At 39.2% G+C, this 18,070-nt stretch overlaps 34 non-coding genes and 6 pseudogenes across 35 annotated transcripts in view; all 40 read left to right on the top strand.

Annotated features, from left to right (window-relative positions):
• Window positions 1-18,070, top strand: part of LOC146027235 (protein shisa-9B pseudogene) — a 604,201-nt pseudogene that overhangs the window by 54,998 nt on the left and 531,133 nt on the right. The window lies entirely within an intron of this gene.
• On the top strand, window positions 124-242 carry LOC146028902 (5S ribosomal RNA; annotated as a pseudogene).
• Window positions 588-706, top strand: LOC146030640 (5S ribosomal RNA). Its single transcript, XR_014456130.1, has one exon. It is a non-coding gene; the product is annotated as a 5S ribosomal RNA (ribosomal RNA).
• On the top strand, window positions 1,050-1,168 carry LOC146030246 (5S ribosomal RNA). The gene has a single exon (XR_014455746.1). It is a non-coding gene; the product is annotated as a 5S ribosomal RNA (ribosomal RNA).
• On the top strand, window positions 1,515-1,633 carry LOC146030245 (5S ribosomal RNA). Its single transcript, XR_014455745.1, has one exon. It is a non-coding gene; the product is annotated as a 5S ribosomal RNA (ribosomal RNA).
• On the top strand, window positions 1,979-2,097 carry LOC146030393 (5S ribosomal RNA). Its single transcript, XR_014455890.1, has one exon. It is a non-coding gene; the product is annotated as a 5S ribosomal RNA (ribosomal RNA).
• LOC146029291 (5S ribosomal RNA) lies at window positions 2,444-2,562 on the top strand (annotated as a pseudogene).
• LOC146029713 (5S ribosomal RNA) lies at window positions 2,909-3,027 on the top strand (annotated as a pseudogene).
• On the top strand, window positions 3,372-3,490 carry LOC146030392 (5S ribosomal RNA). Its single transcript, XR_014455888.1, has one exon. It is a non-coding gene; the product is annotated as a 5S ribosomal RNA (ribosomal RNA).
• Window positions 3,836-3,953, top strand: LOC146028601 (5S ribosomal RNA; annotated as a pseudogene).
• Window positions 4,299-4,417, top strand: LOC146034344 (5S ribosomal RNA). The gene has a single exon (XR_014459751.1). It is a non-coding gene; the product is annotated as a 5S ribosomal RNA (ribosomal RNA).
• Window positions 4,762-4,880, top strand: LOC146033963 (5S ribosomal RNA). The gene has a single exon (XR_014459371.1). It is a non-coding gene; the product is annotated as a 5S ribosomal RNA (ribosomal RNA).
• Window positions 5,226-5,344, top strand: LOC146033787 (5S ribosomal RNA). The gene has a single exon (XR_014459195.1). It is a non-coding gene; the product is annotated as a 5S ribosomal RNA (ribosomal RNA).
• Window positions 5,690-5,808, top strand: LOC146028901 (5S ribosomal RNA; annotated as a pseudogene).
• LOC146030243 (5S ribosomal RNA) lies at window positions 6,154-6,272 on the top strand. Its single transcript, XR_014455743.1, has one exon. It is a non-coding gene; the product is annotated as a 5S ribosomal RNA (ribosomal RNA).
• LOC146030242 (5S ribosomal RNA) lies at window positions 6,619-6,737 on the top strand. Its single transcript, XR_014455742.1, has one exon. It is a non-coding gene; the product is annotated as a 5S ribosomal RNA (ribosomal RNA).
• On the top strand, window positions 7,083-7,201 carry LOC146030756 (5S ribosomal RNA). The gene has a single exon (XR_014456245.1). It is a non-coding gene; the product is annotated as a 5S ribosomal RNA (ribosomal RNA).
• On the top strand, window positions 7,546-7,664 carry LOC146032903 (5S ribosomal RNA). Its single transcript, XR_014458315.1, has one exon. It is a non-coding gene; the product is annotated as a 5S ribosomal RNA (ribosomal RNA).
• LOC146030241 (5S ribosomal RNA) lies at window positions 8,010-8,128 on the top strand. The gene has a single exon (XR_014455741.1). It is a non-coding gene; the product is annotated as a 5S ribosomal RNA (ribosomal RNA).
• Window positions 8,475-8,593, top strand: LOC146030391 (5S ribosomal RNA). Its single transcript, XR_014455887.1, has one exon. It is a non-coding gene; the product is annotated as a 5S ribosomal RNA (ribosomal RNA).
• On the top strand, window positions 8,938-9,056 carry LOC146030240 (5S ribosomal RNA). Its single transcript, XR_014455740.1, has one exon. It is a non-coding gene; the product is annotated as a 5S ribosomal RNA (ribosomal RNA).
• LOC146031057 (5S ribosomal RNA) lies at window positions 9,402-9,520 on the top strand. Its single transcript, XR_014456534.1, has one exon. It is a non-coding gene; the product is annotated as a 5S ribosomal RNA (ribosomal RNA).
• On the top strand, window positions 9,865-9,983 carry LOC146031054 (5S ribosomal RNA). Its single transcript, XR_014456532.1, has one exon. It is a non-coding gene; the product is annotated as a 5S ribosomal RNA (ribosomal RNA).
• On the top strand, window positions 10,326-10,444 carry LOC146030239 (5S ribosomal RNA). Its single transcript, XR_014455739.1, has one exon. It is a non-coding gene; the product is annotated as a 5S ribosomal RNA (ribosomal RNA).
• LOC146031676 (5S ribosomal RNA) lies at window positions 10,790-10,908 on the top strand. The gene has a single exon (XR_014457137.1). It is a non-coding gene; the product is annotated as a 5S ribosomal RNA (ribosomal RNA).
• Window positions 11,253-11,371, top strand: LOC146030238 (5S ribosomal RNA). The gene has a single exon (XR_014455738.1). It is a non-coding gene; the product is annotated as a 5S ribosomal RNA (ribosomal RNA).
• Window positions 11,715-11,833, top strand: LOC146031874 (5S ribosomal RNA). The gene has a single exon (XR_014457326.1). It is a non-coding gene; the product is annotated as a 5S ribosomal RNA (ribosomal RNA).
• On the top strand, window positions 12,180-12,298 carry LOC146031115 (5S ribosomal RNA). Its single transcript, XR_014456590.1, has one exon. It is a non-coding gene; the product is annotated as a 5S ribosomal RNA (ribosomal RNA).
• LOC146030754 (5S ribosomal RNA) lies at window positions 12,644-12,762 on the top strand. Its single transcript, XR_014456243.1, has one exon. It is a non-coding gene; the product is annotated as a 5S ribosomal RNA (ribosomal RNA).
• LOC146032115 (5S ribosomal RNA) lies at window positions 13,107-13,225 on the top strand. The gene has a single exon (XR_014457559.1). It is a non-coding gene; the product is annotated as a 5S ribosomal RNA (ribosomal RNA).
• LOC146031476 (5S ribosomal RNA) lies at window positions 13,571-13,689 on the top strand. Its single transcript, XR_014456943.1, has one exon. It is a non-coding gene; the product is annotated as a 5S ribosomal RNA (ribosomal RNA).
• Window positions 14,034-14,152, top strand: LOC146033014 (5S ribosomal RNA). The gene has a single exon (XR_014458424.1). It is a non-coding gene; the product is annotated as a 5S ribosomal RNA (ribosomal RNA).
• Window positions 14,495-14,613, top strand: LOC146033636 (5S ribosomal RNA). Its single transcript, XR_014459046.1, has one exon. It is a non-coding gene; the product is annotated as a 5S ribosomal RNA (ribosomal RNA).
• On the top strand, window positions 14,959-15,077 carry LOC146031746 (5S ribosomal RNA). The gene has a single exon (XR_014457203.1). It is a non-coding gene; the product is annotated as a 5S ribosomal RNA (ribosomal RNA).
• Window positions 15,422-15,540, top strand: LOC146034071 (5S ribosomal RNA). The gene has a single exon (XR_014459477.1). It is a non-coding gene; the product is annotated as a 5S ribosomal RNA (ribosomal RNA).
• Window positions 15,887-16,005, top strand: LOC146031475 (5S ribosomal RNA). Its single transcript, XR_014456942.1, has one exon. It is a non-coding gene; the product is annotated as a 5S ribosomal RNA (ribosomal RNA).
• On the top strand, window positions 16,349-16,467 carry LOC146033113 (5S ribosomal RNA). The gene has a single exon (XR_014458523.1). It is a non-coding gene; the product is annotated as a 5S ribosomal RNA (ribosomal RNA).
• LOC146031114 (5S ribosomal RNA) lies at window positions 16,814-16,932 on the top strand. Its single transcript, XR_014456589.1, has one exon. It is a non-coding gene; the product is annotated as a 5S ribosomal RNA (ribosomal RNA).
• Window positions 17,278-17,396, top strand: LOC146030753 (5S ribosomal RNA). Its single transcript, XR_014456242.1, has one exon. It is a non-coding gene; the product is annotated as a 5S ribosomal RNA (ribosomal RNA).
• Window positions 17,741-17,859, top strand: LOC146031704 (5S ribosomal RNA). The gene has a single exon (XR_014457163.1). It is a non-coding gene; the product is annotated as a 5S ribosomal RNA (ribosomal RNA).

Below are 18,070 nucleotides of genomic sequence, written 5' to 3'. Positions count from 1 at the left end.
CCTGTAGGTCTTTTTTCATTACCAAAACATAATTTTTTTCAGTAAGCCAATATAGTTAGGAAACTTTTTTATTAGCTTACCTGGTTATAGAAGTAGAAGAGGGCAAAAAAGTGCCTGTATCTCACCTACAGCCATACCACATTGGATACGCCCAATCTCGTCCTATATTGGAAGCTAAGCAGTGTTGACCCTGGTTAGTACTTGGGTGGGAGACCACATGGGAACACCAGGTGCTGTAGGTTTTTTACCATTACTGGCAAATTGTTTTTATTCTCTAGCTATTTAAATTGAAAACTTTATCTTTTTATTGCTAATACAGACATTTGGGAGAGGTCAAACAGACACAATAGCCATCACCTAAAGACTTACCACACTGTTTCGGCCCAATTCCAACTGCTTTTGGCAGCTAAACAGTGTTGAGCCTCTTTAGTAGATTAATTTGAGACCACCTGCTAATATTATGTCCTGTAGGTCTTTTAACATTACCAACACATGATTTTTTTCAGTAAGCCAATACAGTTAGGAAACTTTTTTATTAGCTTACCTGGTTATAGAAGTAGAAGAGGGCAAAAAAGTGCCTGTATCTCACCTACAGCCATACCACATTGGATACGCCCAATCTCGTCTGATCTTGGAAGCTAAGCAGTGTTGGGCCTGGTTAGTACTTAGGTGGGAGACCACATGGGAACACCAGGTGCTGTAGGTTTTTTCCCATTACTGGCAAATTGTTTTTATTCTCTAGCTATTTAAATTGGAAACTTTTTTTTTATTGCCAGTACAGACATTTGGGAGAGGTCAAACAGACACAATAGCCATCACCTAAAAACTTACCACACTGTTTAGGCCCAATTCCAACTGCTTTTGGCAGCTAAACAGTGTTGAGCCTCTTTAGTAGTTTAATTTGAGACCACCTGCTAATATTATGTCCTGTAGGTCTTTTTACATTACCAACACATGATTTTTTTCAGTAAGCCAATACATTTAGGAAACTTTTATATTATTTTACCTGGTTATAGAAGTAGAAGAGGGCAAAAAAGTGCCGGTATCTCACCTACAGCCATACCACATTGGATACGCCCAATCTCGTCTGATCTTGGAAGCTAAGCAGTGTTGGGCCTGGTTAGTACTTGGGTGGGAGACCACATGGGAACACCAGGTGCTGTAGGTTTTTTTCCCATTACTGGCAAATTGTTTTTATTCTCTTGCTATTTTAATTGGAAACTTTTTATTTTTATTGCCAATACAGACATTTGGGAGAGGTCAAACAGACACAATAGCCATCACCTAAAAACTTACCACACTGTTTAGGCCCAATTCCAACTGCTTTTGGCAGCTAAACAGTGTTGAGCCTCTTTAGTAGTTTAATTTGAGACCAACTGCTAATATCATGACCTGTAGGTCTTTTTACATTACCAACACATGATTTTTTTCAGTAAGCCAATACAGTTAGGAACCTTTTTTATTAGCTTACCTGGTTATAGAAGTAGAAGAGGGCAAAAAAGTGCCATTATCTCACCTACAGCCATACCACATTGGATACGCCCAATCTCGTCTGATCTTGGAAGCTAAGCAGTGTTGGGCCTGGTTAGTACTTGGGTGGGAGACCACATGGGAACACCAGGTGCTGTAGGTTTTTTCCCATTACTGGCAAATTGTTTTTATTCTCTTGCTATTTTAATTGGAAACTTTTTATTTTTATTGCCAACACAGACATTTGGGAGAGGTCAAACAGACACAATAGCCATCACCTAAAAACTTACCACACTGTTTAGGCCCAATTCCAACTGCTTTTGGCAGCTAAACAGTGTTGAGCCTCTTTAGTAGTTTAATTTGAGACCACCTGCTAATATTATGTCCTGTAGGTCTTTTTACATTACCAACACATGATTTTTTTCTGTAAGCCAATACAGTTAGGAAACTTTTTTATTAACTTACCTTGTTAAAGAAGTAGAAGAGGGCAAAAAAGTGCCTGCATCTCACCTACAGCCATACCACATTGGATATGCCCAATCCCGTCTGATCTTGGAAGCTAAGCAGTGTTGGGCCTGGTTAGTACTTGGGTGGGAGACCACATGGGAACACCAGGTGCTGTAGGTTTTTTACCATTACTGGCAAATTGTTTTTATTCTCTAGCTATTTAAATTGGAAACTTTTTCTTTTTATTGCCAATACAGAGATTTGGGAGAGGTCAAACAGACACAATAGCCATCACCTAAAGACTTACCACACTGTTTCGGCCCAATTCCAACTGCTTTTGGCAGCTAAACAGAGTTGAGCCTCTTTAGTAGTTTAATTTGAGACCACCTGCTAATATTATGTCCTGTAGGTCTTTTTACATTACCAACACATGATTTTTTTCAGTAAGCCAATATAGTTAGGAACCTTTTTTATTAGCTTACCTGGTTATAGAAGTAGAAGAGGTCAAAAAAAGTGCCTGTATCTCTCCTACAGCCATACCACGTTGGATACGCCCAGTCTCGTCTGTTCTTGAAAGCTAAGCAGTGATGGGCCTGGTTAGTATTTGGGTGGGAGACCACATGGGAACACCAGGTACTGTATGTTTTTTCCCATTGCTGGCAAATTGTTTTTTATTCTCTAGCTATTTAAATTGGAAACTTTTTCTTTTTATTGCCAATACAGAGATTTGGGAGAGGTCAAACAGACACAATAGCCATCACCTAAAGACTTACCACACTGTTTCGGCCCAATTCCAACTGCTTTTGGCAGCTAAACAGAGTTGAGCCTCTTTAGTAGTTTAATTTGAGACCACCTGCTAATATTATGTCCTGTAGGTCTTTTTACATTACCAACACATGATTTTTTTCAGTAAGCCAATATAGTTATGAAACTTTTTTATTAGCTTACCTGGTTATAGAAGTAGAAGAGGGCAAAAAAGTGCCGTTATCTCACCTACAGCCATACCACATTGGATACGCCCAATCTCGTCTGTTCTTGGAAGCTAAGCAGTGTTGGGCCTGGTTAGTAATTAGGTGGGAGACCACATGCGCACACAACTTGCTGTAGGTTTTTTCCCATAACTGGCAAATTGTTTTTATTCTCTAGCTATTTAAATTGGAAACTTTTTTTTTTATTGCCAGTACAGACATTTGGAAGAGGTCAAACAGACACAAAAGCCATCACCTAAAAACTTACCTAACAGTTTAGGCCCAATTCCAACTGCTTTTGGCAGCTAAACAGTGTTGAGCCTCTTTAGTAGTTTAATTTGAGACCACCTGCTAATATCATGTCCTGTAGGTCTTTTTACATTACCAACACATGATTTTTTTGAGTAAGCCAATACAGTTAGGAAACTTTTTTATTAACTTACCTTTTTATAGAAGTAGAAGAGGGCAAAAAAGTGCCAGCATCTCACCTACAGCCATACCACATTGGATATGCCCAATCCCGTCTGATCTTGGAAGCTAAGCAGTGTTGGGCCTGGTTAGTACTTGGGTGGGAGACCACATGGGAACACCAGGTGCTGTAGGTTTTTTACCATTACTGGCAAATTGTTTTTATTCTCTAGCTATTTAAATTGAAAACTTTATCTTTTTATTGCCAATACAGACATTTGGGATAGGTCAAACAGACACAATAGCCATCACCTAAAGACTTACCACACTGTTTCGGCCCAATTCCAACTGCTTTTGGCAGCTAAACAGTGTTGAGCCTCTTTAGTAGATTAATTTGAGACCACCTGCTAATATTATGTCCTGTAGGTCTTTTTACATTACCAACACATGATTTTTTTCAGTAAGCCAATACAGTTAGGAAACTTTTATATTAGCTTACCTGGTTATAGAAGTAGAAGAGGGCAAGAAAGTGCCGGTATCTCACCTATAGCTATACCACATTGGATACGCCCAATCTCGTCTAATCTTGGAACTAAGCAGTGTTGGGCCTGGTTAGTACTTGGGTGGGAGACCACATGGGAACACCAGGTGCTGTAGGTTTTTTCCCATTACTGGCAAATTGTTTTTTTTCTCTAGCTTTTTAAATTGGAAACTTTTTCTTTTTATTGCTAATACAGACATTTGGGAGAGGTCAAACAGACACAATAGCCATCACCTAAAGACTTACCACACTGTTTCGGCCCAATTCCAACTGCTTTTGGCAGCTAAACAGTGTTGAGCCTCTTTAGTAGTTTAATTTGAGACCACCTGCTAATATTATGTCCTGTAGGTCTTTTTACATTACCAACACATGATTTTTTTCAGTAAGCCAAAACAGTTAGGAAACTTTTTTATTACCTTACCTGGTTATAGAAGTAGAAGAGGGCAAAAAAGTGCCTGTATCTCACCTACAGCCATACCACATTGGATACGCCCAATCTCTTCTGATCTTGGAAGCTAAGCAGTGTTGGGCCTGGTTATTACTTGGGTGGGAGACCACATGGGAACACCAGGTGCTGTATGTTTTTTCCCATTACTGGCAATTTTTTTTTATTCTCTAGCTATTTAAATTGGAAACTTTTTTTTTTAATGCCAGTACAGACATTTGGGAGAGGTCAAACAGACACAATAGCCATCACCTAAAAACTTACCACACTGTTTAGGCCCAATTCCAACTGCTTTTGGCAGCTAAACAGTGTTGAGCCTCTTTAGTAGTTTAATTTGAGACCACCTGCTAATATCATGTCCTGTAGGTCTTTTTACATTACCAACACATGATTTTTTTCAGTAAGCCAATACAGTTAGGAAAGTTTTTTATTAACTTACCTTGTTATAGAAGTAGAAGAGGGCAAAAAAGTGCCCGTATCTCACCTACAGCCATACCACATTGGATACGCCCAATCTCGTCTGATCTTGAAAGCTAATCAGTGTTGGGCCTGGTTAGTACTTGGGTGGGAGACCACATGGGAACACCAGGTGCTGTAGGCTTTTTCCCATTACTGGCAAATTGTTTTTATTCTCTAGCTATTTAAATTGGAAACTTTATCTTTTTATTGCCAAAACAGACATTTGGGAGAGGTCAAACAGACACAATAGCCATCACCTAAAGACTTACCACACTGTTTCGGCCCAATTCCAACTGTTTTTGGCAGCTAAACAGTGTTGAGCCTCTTTAGTAGTTTAATTTGAGACCACCTGCTAATATCATGTCCTGTAGGTCTTTTTACATTACCAACACATGATTTTTTTCAGTAAGCCAATACAGTTAGGAAAGTTTTTTATTAACTTACCTTGTTATAGAAGTAGAAGAGGGCAAAAAAGTGCCTGTATCTCACCTACAGCCATACCACATTGGATACGCCCAATCCCGTCTGATCTTGGAAGCTAAGCAGTGTTGGGCCTGGTTAGTACTTATGTTGGAGACCACATGGGAACACCAGGTGCTGTAGGTTTTTTCCCATTACTGGCAAATTGTTTTTATTCTCTAGCTATTTAAATTGGAAACTTTTTCTTTTTATTGCCAATACAGAGATTTGGGAGAGGTCAAACAGACACAATAGCCATCACCAAAAGACTTACCACACTGTTTCAAGCCAATTCCAACTGCTTTTGGCAGCTGAACAGAGTTGAGCCTCTTTAGTAGTTTAATTTGAGACCACCTACTAATATTATGTCCTGTAGGTCTTTTTTCATTACCAAAACATAATTTTTTTCAGTAAGCCAATATAGTTAGGAAACTTTTTTATTAGCTTACCTGGTTATAGAAGTAGAAGAGGGCAAAAAAGTGCCTGTATCTCACCTACAGCCATACCACATTGGATACGCCCAATCTCGTCCTATATTGGAAGCTAAGCAGTGTTGACCCTGGTTAGTACTTGGGTGGGAGACCACATGGGAACACCAGGTGCTGTAGGTTTTTTACCATTACTGGCAAATTGTTTTTATTCTCTAGCTATTTAAATTGAAAACTTTATCTTTTTATTGCCAATACAGACATTTGGGAGAGGTCAAACAGACACAATAGCCATCACCTAAAGACTTACCACACTGTTTAGGCCCAATTCCAACTGCTTTTGGCAGCTAAACAGTGTTGAGCCTCTTTAGTAGATTAATTTGAGACCACCTGCTAATATTATGTCCTGTAGGTCTTTTAACATTACCAACACATGATTTTTTTCAGTAAGCCAATACATTTAGGAAACTTTTATATTAGCTTACCTGGTTATAGAAGTAGAAGAGGGCAAAAAAGTGCCGGTATCTCACCTACAGCCATACCACATTGGATACGCCCAATCTCGTCTGATCTTGGAAGCTAAGCAGTGTTGGGCCTGGTTAGTACTTGGGTGGGAGACCACATGGGAACACCAGGTGCTGTAGGTTTTTTTCCCATTACTGGCAAATTGTTTTTATTCTCTTGCTATTTTAATTGGAAACTTTTTATTTTTATTGCCAATACAGACATTTGGGAGAGGTCAAACAGACACAATAGCCATCACCTAAAAACTTACCACACTGTTTAGGCCCAATTCCAACTGCTTTTGGCAGCTAAACAGTGTTGAGCCTCTTTAGTAGTTTAATTTGAGACCAACTGCTAATATCATGACCTGTAGGTCTTTTTACATTACCAACACATGATTTTTTTCAGTAAGCCAATACAGTTAGGAACCTTTTTTATTAGCTTACCTGGTTATAGAAGTAGAAGAGGGCAAAAAAGTGCCGTTATCTCACCTACAGCCATACCACATTGGATACGCCCAATCTCGTCTGATCTTGGAAGCTAAGCAGTGTTGGGCCTGGTTAGTACTTGGGTGGGAGACCACATGGGAACACCAGGTGCTGTAGGTTTTTTCCCATTACTGGCAAATTGTTTTTATTCTCTTGCTATTTTAATTGGAAACTTTTTATTTTTATTGCCAACACAGACATTTGGGAGAGGTCAAACAGACACAATAGCCATCACCTAAAAACTTACCACACTGTTTAGGCCCAATTCCAACTGCTTTTGGCAGCTAAACAGTTTTGAGCCTCTTTAGTAGTTTAATTTGAGACCACCTGCTAATATTATGTCCTGTAGGTCTTTTTACATTACCAACACATGATTTTTTTCTGTAAGCCAATACAGTTAGGAAACTTTTTTATTAACTTACCTTGTTAAAGAAGTAGAAGAGGGCAAAAAAGTGCCTGCATCTCACCTACAGCCATACCACATTGGATATGCCCAATCCCGTCTGATCTTGGAAGCTAAGCAGTGTTGGGCCTGGTTAGTACTTAGGTGGGAGACCACATGGGAACACCAGGTGCTGTAGGTTTTTTACCATTACTGGCAAATTGTTTTTATTCTCTAGCTATTTAAATTGAAAACTTTATCTTTTTATTGCCAATACAGACATTTGGGAGAGGTCAAACAGACACAATAGCCATCACCTAAAGACTTACCACACTGTTTCGGCCCAATTCCAACTGCTTTTGGCAGCTAAACAGTGTTGAGCCTTTTAGTAGATTAATTTGAGACCACCTGCTAATATTATGTCCTGTAGGTCTTTTTACATTACCAACACATGATTTTTTTCAGTAAGCCAATACAGTTAGGAAACTTTTTTATTAGCTTACCTGGTTATAGAAGTAGAAGAGGGCAAAAAAGTGCCTGTATCTCACCTACAGCCATACCACATTGGATATGCCCAATCTCGTCTGTTCTTGGAAGCTAAGCAGTGTTGGGCCTGGTTAGTACTTGGGTGGGAGACCACATGGGAACACCAGGTGCTGTAGGTTTTTTCCCATTACTGGCAAATTGTTTTTATTCTCTTGCTATTTTAATTGGAAACTTTTTATTTTTATTGCCAATACAGACATTTGGGAGAGGTCAAACAGACACAATAGCCATCACCTAAAAACTTACCACACTGTTTAGGCCCAATTCCAACTGCTTTTGGCAGCTAAACAGTGTTGAGCCTCTTTAGTAGTTTAATTTGAGACCACCTGCTAATATTATGTCCTGTAGGTCTTTTTACATTACCAACACATGATTTTTTTCAGTAAGCCAATACAGTTAGGAAACTTTTTTATTAACTTACCTTGTTAAAGAAGTAGAAGAGGGCAAAAAAGTGCTGTTATCTCACCTACAGCCATACCACATTGGATACGCCCAATCTCGTCTGATCTTGGAAGCTAAGCAGTGTTGGGCCTGGTTAGTACTTGGGTGGGAGACCACATGGGAACACCAGGTGCTGTAGGTTTTTTCCCTATTACTGGCAAATTGTTTTTATTCTCTTGCTATTTTAATTGGAAACTTTTTATTTTTATTGCCAATACAGACATTTGGGAGAGGTCAAACAGACACAATAGCCATCACCTAAAAACTTACCACACTGTTTAGGCCCAATTCCAACTGCTTTTGGCAGCTAAACAGTGTTGAGCCTCTTTAGTAGTTTAATTTGAGACCACCTGCTAATATTATGTCCTGTAGGTCTTTTTACATTACCAACACATGATTTTTTTCAGTAAGCCAATACAGTTAGGAAACTTTTTTATTAACTTACCTTGTTAAAGAAGTAGAGGAGGGCAAAAAAGTACCTGCATCTCACCTACAGCCATACCACATTGGATATGCCCAATCCCGTCTGATCTTGGAAGCTAAGCAGTGTTGGGCCTGGTTAGTACTTGGGTGGGAGACCACATGGGAACACCAGGTGCTGTAGGTTTTTTACCATTACTGGCAAATTGTTTTTATTCTCTAGCTATTTAAATTGAAAACTTTATCTTTTTATTGCCAATACAGACATTTGGGAGAGGTCAAACATACACAATAGCCATCACCTAAAGACTTACCACACTGTTTAGGCCCAATTCCAACTGCTTTTGGCAGCTAAACAGTGTTGAGCCTTTTAGTAGATTAATTTGAGACCACCTGCTAATATTATGTCCTGTAGGTCTTTTTACATTACCAACACATGATTTTTTTCAGTAAGCCAATACAGTTAGGAAACTTTTTTATTAGCTTACCTGGTTATAGAAGTAGAAGAGGGCAAAAAAGTGCCTGTATCTCACCTACAGCCATACCACATTGGATACGCCCAATCTCGTCTGATCTTGGAAGCTAAGCAGTGTTGGGCCTGGTTAGTACTTGGGTGGGAGACCACATGGGAACACCAGGTGCTGTAGGTTTTTTCCCATTACTGGCAAATTGTTTTTATTCTCTTGCTATTTTAATTGGAAACGTTTTATTTTTATTGCCAATACAGACATTTGGGAGAGGTCAAACAGACACAATAGCCATCACCTAAAAACTTACCACACTGTTTAGGCCCAATTCCAACTGCTTTTGGCAGCTAAACAGTGTTGAGCCTCTTTAGTAGTTTAATTTGAGACCACCTGCTAATATTATGTCCTATAGGTCTTTTTACATTACCAACACATGATTTTTTTCAGTAAGCCAATACAGTTAGGAAACTTTTTTATTAACTTACCTTGTTATAGAAGTAGAAGAGGGCAAAAAAGTGCCTGCATCTCACCTACAGCCATACCACTTTGGATATGCCCAATCCCGTCTGATCTTGGAAGCTAAGCAGTGTTGGGCCTGGTTAGTACTTGGGTGGGAGACCACATGGGAACACCAGGTGCTGTAGGTTTTTTACCATTACTGGCAAATTGTTTTTATTCTCTAGCTATTTAAATTGAAAACTTTATCTTTTTATTGCCAATACAGACATTTGGGAGAGGTCAAACAGACACAATAGCCATCACCTAAAGACTTACCACACTGTTTCGGCCCAATTCCAACTGCTTTTGGCAGCTAAACAGTGTTGAGCCTTTTAGTAGATTAATTTGAGACCACCTGCTAATATTATGTCCTGTAGGTCTTTTTACATTACCAACACATGATTTTTTTCAGTAAGCCAATACAGTTAGGAAACTTTTTTATTAGCTTACCTGGTTATAGAAGTAGAAGAGGGCAAAAAAGTGCCGGTATCTCACCTACAGCCATACCATATTGGATACGCCCAATCTCGTCTGATCTTGGAAGCTAAGCAGTGTTGGGCCTGGTTAGTACTTGGGTGGGAGACCACATGGGAACACCAGGTGCTGTAGGTTTTTTCCCATTACTGGCAAATTGTTTTTATTCTCTAGCTATTTAAATTGGAAACTTTTTTTTTATTGCCAGTACAGACATTTGGGAGAGGTCAAACATACACAATAGCCATCACCTAAAGACTTACCACACTGTTTAGGCCCAATTCCAACTGCTTTTGGCAGCTAAACAGTGTTGAGCCTTTTAGTAGATTAATTTGAGACCACCTGCTAATATTATGTCCTGTAGGTCTTTTTACATTACCAACACATGATTTTTTTCAGTAAGCCAATACAGTTAGGAAACTTTTTTATTAGCTTACCTGGTTATAGAAGTAGAAGAGGGCAAAAAAGTGCATGTATCTCACCTACAGCCATACCACATTGGATACGCCCAATCTCGTCTGATCTTGGAAGCTAAGCAGTGTTGGGCCTGGTTAGTACTTGGGTGGGAGACCACATGGGAACACCAGGTGCTGTAGGTTTTTTCCCATTACTGGCAAATTGTTTTTATTCTCTTGCTATTTTAATTGGAAACGTTTTATTTTTATTGCCAATACAGACATTTGGGAGAGGTCAAACAGACACAATAGACATCACCTAAAAACTTACCACACTGTTTAGGCCCAATTCCAACTGCTTTTGGCAGCTAAACAGTGTTGAGCCTCTTTAGTAGTTTAATTTGAGACCACCTGCTAATATTATGTCCTATAGGTCTTTTTACATTACCAACACATGATTTTTTTCAGTAAGCCAATACAGTTAGGAAACTTTTTTATTAACTTACCTTGTTATAGAAGTAGAAGAGGGCAAAAAAGTGCCTGCATCTCACATACAGCCATACCACATTGGATATGCCCAATCCCGTCTGATCTTGGAAGCTAAGCAGTGTTGGGCCTGGTTAGTACTTGGGTGGGAGACCACATGGGAACACCAGGTGCTGTAGGTTTTTTACCATTACTGGCAAATTGTTTTTATTCTCTAGCTATTTAAATTGAAAACTTTATCTTTTTATTGCCAATACAGACATTTGGGAGAGGTCAAACAGACACAATAGCCATCACCTAAAGACTTACCACACTGTTTCGGCCCAATTCCAACTGCTTTTGGCAGCTAAACAGTGTTAAACCTTTTAGTAGATTAATTTGAGACCACCTGCTAATATTATGTCCTGTAGGTCTTTTTACATTACCAACACATGATTTTTTTCAGTAAGCCAATACAGTTAGGAAACTTTTTTATTAGCTTACCTGGTTATAGAAGTAGAAGAGGGCAAAAAAGTTCCGGTATCTCACCTACAGCCATACCACATTGGATACGCCCAATCTCGTCTGATCTTGGAAGCTAAGCAGTGTTGGGCCTGGTTAGTACTTGGGTGGGAGACCACATGGGAACACCAGGTGCTGTAGGTTTTTTCCCATTACTGGCAAATTGTTTTTATTCTCTAGCTATTTAAATTGGAAACTTTTTTTTTATTGCCAGTACAGACATTTGGGAGAGGTCAAACAGACACAATAGCCATCACCTAAAAACTTACCACACTGTTTAGGCCCAATTCCAACTGCTTTTGGCAGCTAAACAGTGTTGAGCCTCTTTAGTAGTTTAATTTGAGACCACCTGCTAATATCATGACCTGTAGGTCTTTTTACATTACCAACACATGATTTTTTTCAGTAAGCCAATACAGTTAGGAACCTTTTTTAATAGCTTACCTGGTTATAGAAGTAGAAGAGGGCAAAAAAGTGCTCTTATCTCACCTACAGCCATACCACATTGGATACGCCCAATCTCGTCTGATCTTGGAAGCTAAGCAGTGTTGGGCCTGGTTAATACTTGGGTGGGAGACCACATGGGAACACCAGGTGCTGTAGGTTTTTTCCCCATTACTGGCAAATTGTTTTTATTCTCTTGCTATTTTAATTGGAAACTTTTTATTTTTATTGCCAATACAGACATTTGGGAGAGGTCAAACAGACACAATAGCCATCACCTAAAAACTTACCACACTGTTTAGGCCCAATTCCAACTGCTTTTGGCAGCTAAACAGTGTTGAGCCTCTTTAGTAGTTTAATTTGAGACCACCTGCTAATATTATGTCCTGTAGGTCTTTTTACATTACCAACACATGATTTTTTTCAGTAAGCCAATACAGTTAGGAAACTTTTTTATTAACTTACCTTGTTAAAGAAGTAGAAGAGGGCAAAAAAGTGCCTGCATCTCACCTACAGCCATACCACATTGGATATGCCCAATCCCGTCTGATCTTGGAAGGTAAGCAGTGTTGGGCCTGGTTAGTACTTGGGTGGGAGACCACATGGGAACACCAGGTGCTGTAGGTTTTTTACCATTACTGGCAAATTGTTTTTATTCTCTAGCTATTTAAATTGTAAACGTTTTATTTTTATTGCCAATACAGACATTTGGGAGAGGTCAAACAGACACAATAGCCATCACCTAAAAACTTACCACACTGTTTAGGCCCAATTCCAACTGCTTTTGGCAGCTAAACAGTGTTGAGCCTCTTTAGTAGTTTAATTTGAGACCACCTGCTTATATTATGTCCTATAGGTCTTTTTACATTACCAACACATGTTTTTTTTCAGTAAGCCAATACAGTTAGGAAACTTTTTTATTAACTTACCTTGTTATAGAAGTAGAAGAGGGCAAAAAAGTGCCTGCATCTCACCTACAGCCATACCACATTGGATATGCCCAATCCCGTCTGATCTTGGAAGCTAAGCAGTGTTGGGCCTGGTTAGTACTTAGGTGGGAGACCACATGGGAACACCAGGTGCTGTAGGTTTTTTACCATTACTGGCAAATTGTTTTTATTCTCTAGCTATTTAAATTGAAAACTTTATCTTTTTATTGCCAATACAGACATTTGGTAGAGGTCAAACAGACACAATAGCCATCACCTAAAGACTTACCACACTGTTTAGGCCCAATTCCAACTGCTTTTGGCAGCTAAACAGTGTTGAGCCTTTTAGTAGATTAATTTGAGACCACCTGCTAATATTATGTCCTGTAGGTCTTTTTACATTACCCACACATTATTTTTTTCAGTAAGCCAATACAGTTAGGAAACTTTTTTATTAGCTTACCTGGTTATAGAAGTAGAAGAGGGCAAAAAAGTGCCTGTATCTCACCTACAGCCATACCACATTGGATACGCCCAATCTCGTCTGTTCTTGGAAGCTAAGCAGTGTTGGGCCTGATTAGTACTTGGGTGGGAGACCACATGGGAACACCAGGTGCTGTAGGTTTTTTCCCATTACTGGCAAATTGTTTTTATTCTCTTGCTATTTTAATTGGAAACTTTTTATTTTTATTGCCAATACAGACATTTGGGAGAGGTCAAACAGACACAATAGCCATCACCTAAAAACTTACCACACTGTTTAGGCCCAATTCCAACTGCTTTTGGCAGCTAAACAGTGTTGAGCCTCTTTAGTAGTTTAATTTGAGACCACCTGCTAATATTATGTCCTGTAGGTCTTTTTACATTACCAACACATGATTTTTTTCAGTAAGCCAATACAGTTAGGAAACTTTTTTATTAACTTACCTTGTTAAAGAAGTAGAAGAGGGCAAAAAAGTGCCTGCATCTCACCTACAGCCATACCACATTGGATATGCCCAATCCCGTCTGATCTTGGACGCTAAGCAGTGTTGGGCCTGGTTAGTACTTGGGTGGGAGACCACATGGGAACACCAGGTGCTGTAGGTTTTTTACCATTACTGGCAAATTGTTTTTATTCTCTAGCTATTTAAATTGAAAACTTTATCTTTTTATTGCCAATACAGACATTTGGTAGAGGTCAAACAGACACAATAGCCATCACCTAAAGACTTACCACACTGTTTAGGCCCAATTCCAACTGCTTTTGGCAGCTAAACAGTGTTGAGCCTTTTAGTAGATTAATTTGAGACCACCTGCTAATATTATGTCCTGTAGGTCTTTTTACATTACCCACACATGATTTTTTTCAGTAAGCCAATACAGTTAGGAAACTTTTTTATTAGCTTACCTGGTTATAGAAGTAGAAGAGGGCAAAAAAGTGCTTGTATCTCACCTACAGCCATACCACATTGGATACGCCCAATCTCGTCTGATCTTGGAAGCTAAGCAGTGTTGGGCCTGGTTAGTACTTGGGTGGAAGACTACATGGGAACACCAGGTGCTGTAGGTTTTTTCCCATTACTGGCAAATTGTTTTTATTCTCTAGCTATTTAAATTGGAAACTTTTTTTTTATTGCCAGTACAGACATTTGGGAGAGGTCAAACAGACACAATAGCCATCACCTAAAGACTTACCACACTGTTTCGGCCCAATTCCAACTGCTTTTGGCAGCTAAACAGTGTTGAGCCTTTTAGTAGATTAATTTGAGACCACCTGCTAATATTATGTCCTGTAGGTCTTTTTACATTACCAACACATGATTTTTTTCAGTAAGCCAATACAGTTAGGAAACTTTTTTATTAGCTTACCTGGTTATAGAAGTAGAAGAGGGCAAAAAAGTGCCTGTATCTCACCTACAGCCATACCACATTGGATACGCCCAATCTTGTCTGTTCTTGGAAGCTAAGCAGTGTTGGGCCTGGTTAGTACTTGGGTGGGAGACCACATGGGAACACCAGGTGCTGTAGGTTTTTTCCCATTACTGGCAAATTGTTTTTATTCTCTTGCTATTTTAATTGGAAACTTTTTATTTTTATTGCCAATACAGACATTTGGGAGAGGTCAAACAGACACAATAGCCATCACCTAAAAACTTACCACACTGTTTAGGCCCAATTCCAACTGCTTTTGGCAGCTAAACAGTGTTGAGCCTCTTTAGTAGTTTAATTTGAGACCACCTGCTAATATTATGTCCTGTAGGTCTTTTTACATTACCAACACATGATTTTTTTCAGTAAGCCAATACAGTTAGGAAACTTTTTTATTAACTTACCTTGTTAAAGAAGTAGAAGAGGGCAAAAAAGTGCCTGCATCTCACCTACAGCCATACCACATTGGATATGCCCAATCCCGTCTGATCTTGGATGCTAAGCAGTGTTGGGCCTGGTTAGTACTTGGGTGGGAGACCACATGGGAACACCAGGTGCTGTAGGTTTTTTACCATTACTGGCAAATTGTTTTTATTCTCTAGCTATTTAAATTGAAAACTTTATCTTTTTATTGCCAATACAGACATTTGGTAGAGGTCAAACAGACACAATAGCCATCACCTAAAGACTTACCACACTGTTTAGGCCCAATTCCAACTGCTTTTGGCAGCTAAACAGTGTTGAGCCTTTTAGTAGATTAATTTGAGACCACCTGCTAATATTATGTCATGTAGGTCTTTTTACATTACCCACACATGATTTTTTTCAGTAAGCCAATACAGTTAGGAAACTTTTTTATTAGCTTACCTGGTTATAGAAGTAGAAGAGGGCAAAAAAGTGCTGTTATCTCACCTACAGCCATACCACATTGGATACGCCCAATCTCGTCTGATCTTGGAAGCTAAGCAGTGTTGGGCCTGGTTAATACTTGGCTGGGAGACCACATGGGAACAGCAGGTGCTGTAGGTTTTTTCCCCATTACTGGCAAATTGTTTTTATTCTCTTGCTATTTTAATTGGAAACTTTTTATTTTTATTGCCAATACAGACATTTGGGAGAGGTCAAACAGACACAATAGCCATCACCTAAAAACTTACCACACTGTTTAGGCCCAATTCCAACTGCTTTTGGCAGCTAAACAGTGTTGAGCCTCTTTAGTAGTTTAATTTGAGACCACCTGCTAATATTATGTCCTGTAGGTCTTTTTACATTACCAACACATGATTTTTTTCAGTAAGCCAATACAGTTAGGAAACTTTTTTATTAACTTACCTTGTTAAAGAAGTAGAAGAGGGCAAAAAAGTGCCTGCATCTCACCTACAGCCATACCACATTGGATATGCCCAATCCCGTCTGATCTTGGACGCTAAGCAGTGTTGGGCCTGGTTAGTACTTGGGTGGGAGACCACATGGGAACACCAGGTGCTGTAGGTTTTTTACCATTACTGGCAAATTGTTTTTATTCTCTAGCTATTTAAATTGGAAACTTTTTTTTTATTGCCAGTACAGACATTTGGGAGAGGTCAAACAGACACAATAGCCATCACCTAAAAACTTACCACACTGTTTAGGCCCAATTCCAACTGCTTTTGGCAGCTAAACAGTGTTGAGCCTCTTTAGTAGTTTAATTTGAGACCACCTGCTAATATCATGACCTGTAGGTCTTTTTACATTACCAACACATGATTTTTTTCAGTAAGCCAATACAGTTAGGAACCTTTTTTATTAGCTTACCTGGTTATAGAAGTAGGAGAGGGCAAAAAAGTGCTGTTATCTCACCTACAGCCATACCACATTGGATACGCCCAATCTCGTCTGATCTTGGAAGCTAAGCAGTGTTGGGCCTGTTTAATACTTGGGTGGGAGACCACATGGGAACACCAGGTGCTGTAGGTTTTTTCCCCATTACTGGCAAATTGTTTTTATTCTCTTGCTATTTTAATTGGAAACTTTTTATTTTTATTGCCAATACAGACATTTGGGAGAGGTCAAACAGACACAATAGCCATCACCTAAAAACTTACCACACTGTTTAGGCCCAATTCCAACTGCTTTTGGCAGCTAAACAGTGTTGAGCCTCTTTAGTAGTTTAATTTGAGACCACCTGCTAATATTATGTCCTGTAGGTCTTTTTACATTACCAACACATGATTTTTTTCAGTAAGCCAATACAGTTAGGAAACTTTTTTATTAACTTACCTTGTTAAAGAAGTAGAAGAGGGCAAAAAAGTGCCTGCATCTCACCTACAGCCATACCACATTGGATATGCCCAATCCCGTCTGATCTTGGAAGGTAAGCAGTGTTGGGCCTGGTTAGTACTTGGGTGGGAGACCACATGGGAACACCAGGTGCTGTAGGTTTTTTACCATTACTGGCAAATTGTTTTTATTCTCTAGCTATTTAAATTGTAAACGTTTTATTTTTATTGCCAATACAGACATTTGGGAGAGGTCAAACAGACACAATAGCCATCACCTAAAAACTTACCACACTGTTTAGGCCCAATTCCAACTGCTTTTGGCAGCTAAACAGTGTTGAGCCTCTTTAGTAGTTTAATTTGAGACCACCTGCTTATATTATGTCCTATAGGTCTTTTTACATTACCAACACATGTTTTTTTTCAGTAAGCCAATACAGTTAGGAAACTTTTTTATTAACTTACCTTGTTATAGAAGTAGAAGAGGGCAAAAAAGTGCCTGCATCTCACCTACAGCCATACCACATTGGATATGCCCAATCCCGTCTGATCTTGGAAGCTAAGCAGTGTTGGGCCTGGTTAGTACTTAGGTGGGAGACCACATGGGAACACCAGGTGCTGTAGGTTTTTTACCATTACTGGCAAATTGTTTTTATTCTCTAGCTATTTAAATTGAAAACTTTATCTTTTTATTGCCAATACAGACATTTGGGAGAGGTCAAACAGACACAATAGCCATCACCTAAAGACTTACCACACTGTTTCGGCCCAATTCCAACTGCTTTTGGCAGCTAAACAGTGTTGAGCCTTTTAGTAGATTAATTTGAGACCACCTGCTAATATTATGTCCTGTAGGTCTTTTTACATTACCAACACATGATTTTTTTCAGTAAGCCAATACAGTTAGGAAACTTTTTTATTAGCTTACCTGGTTATAGAAGTAGAAGAGGGCAAAAAAGTGCCTGTATCTCACCTACAGCCATACCACATTGGATACGCCCAATCTCGTCTGTTCTTGGAAGCTAAGCAGTGTTGGGCCTGGTTAGTACTTGGGTGGGAGACCACATGGGAACACCAGGTGCTGTAGGTTTTTTCCCATTACTGGCAAATTGTTTTTATTCTCTTGCTATTTTAATTGGAAACTTTTTATTTTTATTGCCAATACAGACATTTGGGAGAGGTCAAACAGACACAATAGCCATCACCTAAAAACTTACCACACTGTTTAGGCCCAATTCCAACTGCTTTTGGCAGCTAAACAGTGTTGAGCCTCTTTAGTAGTTTAATTTGAGACCACCTGC

This window comes from Crinia signifera, chromosome 8 (assembly GCF_055691185.1).
Source record: "Crinia signifera chromosome 8, ASM5569118v1, whole genome shotgun sequence".
NCBI lineage: Eukaryota > Metazoa > Chordata > Amphibia > Anura > Myobatrachidae > Crinia > Crinia signifera.
The sequence above is the reverse complement of the archived record's forward strand: the minus strand, read 5'-3'. Positions and strand labels throughout refer to the sequence as shown.